We start from the raw sequence: 1499 nt of genomic DNA, 5'->3' as shown, positions 1-1499 counted from the left end.
ATCCCAGAAAACAAGTCCCAAGCCCCTCCCTCCCCAAAGCCCATCAGTTTGCAATAGTTTCTTACCTACAGGGCCTTCAGGGGTCATTTCAGATCCAGACGGCAACACAGGGAATGTCACTTTTCAGACATCCTGCTGTGTAGCCTAGGCTAGCCCTGGAATCACTGATCCTCCTGCCTCTATTCCTGGAATACTGGACCTGCATATTAAGCCCAACAAAAGCAAACCTCTTCAGAGTTACCTATTCCTGTAAGTTCTGGGCCTAACTGTTGAGTTGTAGGGGACACTAACAGACCCTGGATGAATCCTAATAGGTACAGGAGGGTCAGGAGTTCAAGGCTAGACCACATGCTTACAGGAGACACTATCTCTCTCTCTCACACACACACACACACACACACACACACACACACAAATACAACAAATCAAGGCTGGGGAGGTGGCCTTAGCAGTTAGGAGCACTTGTTCCTTCTGCCAAGGACTTGAGTTTGGTCCCCAGAACCCACATGGTAGCTTGCAATTTCTGTAACTACAATTCTAGGGAATCTAACACCCTTTTCTGACTTCTGGTGTCTTTTAAAAAGCGCAACCACGCAAGGCCCTGGGTTCGGTCCCCAGCTCCGAAAAAAAGAAAAAAAGAAAAAAAAAAAAAAAGCGCAACCAGCTGCTTTGATTGTGAAGTGCGTAGCCCACATTGAAGTTAAAGATGGCAGGATGCTGGTTAGTGGCAAACCACTCACCACTGCTTTAACTGGGCTTTGGACATCTCTTGACCTTGAAGCAAGACACTTGAAGGTCCCAAATCCACACCTACACTGGCCGAGTTCAGTCCTGTAACCTAAATCCTCACTCAATTGCCTTTCTCAGGATGTGGGCATCTCCTGTGTGTGTATAAAAACAACTAGATGAGCACTGCACAGGCCCGCCACACAGCAGAGCTCTTTACTACTGCTGTCTTTGTGCTTTATGCCACAATTATAATCTTGATGTAGCAAACTATGCCCACAACTAGTGAACTCAAATGAGAATTTGCAGGCTGACAAAACAGAAGCTGAGGTCTTCTTGCCTTGAGCTATGGCTGAAGCAGATGTGGTCAGATGCAGCTCTCAACCGCATGCTTCTCCTCACCCAGGGGGCAAAACTTGCCACCTCAGAAGTAGCAGATCCTTTCACCCCACAGAGCCGAGTCTGCCTGTAGTCAGCAGACTGGCCAGGTTTACAGGGAATGCATCCTTGTAGACAGCGTTGGACAGGACAGATGCAGACCAGGAAAGGCTTACACAATACCTAGGTAGCTAGAGGAGAGCAGCAGAGGTAAGGTGGAGTAAAAACCCAGGGACTGGCACACGCCTTTAATCCCAGCACTTGCTGGGCAGAACCGGGAGGATCTCTGGGAGTTTGAAGCCAGTCTGGTCTACAGAGTGAGTTCCAGGACAGCCAAGGCTACAAGAAAAAATAAAACTGTCTCCAAAGCACAGTAGGTCCAATCAACAACTCAG

Source organism: Rattus norvegicus, chromosome 3 (assembly GCF_036323735.1).
Source record: "Rattus norvegicus strain BN/NHsdMcwi chromosome 3, GRCr8, whole genome shotgun sequence".
Classification (NCBI taxonomy): Eukaryota; Metazoa; Chordata; class Mammalia; order Rodentia; family Muridae; genus Rattus; species Rattus norvegicus.
This window is presented reverse-complemented; position numbering follows the sequence as displayed.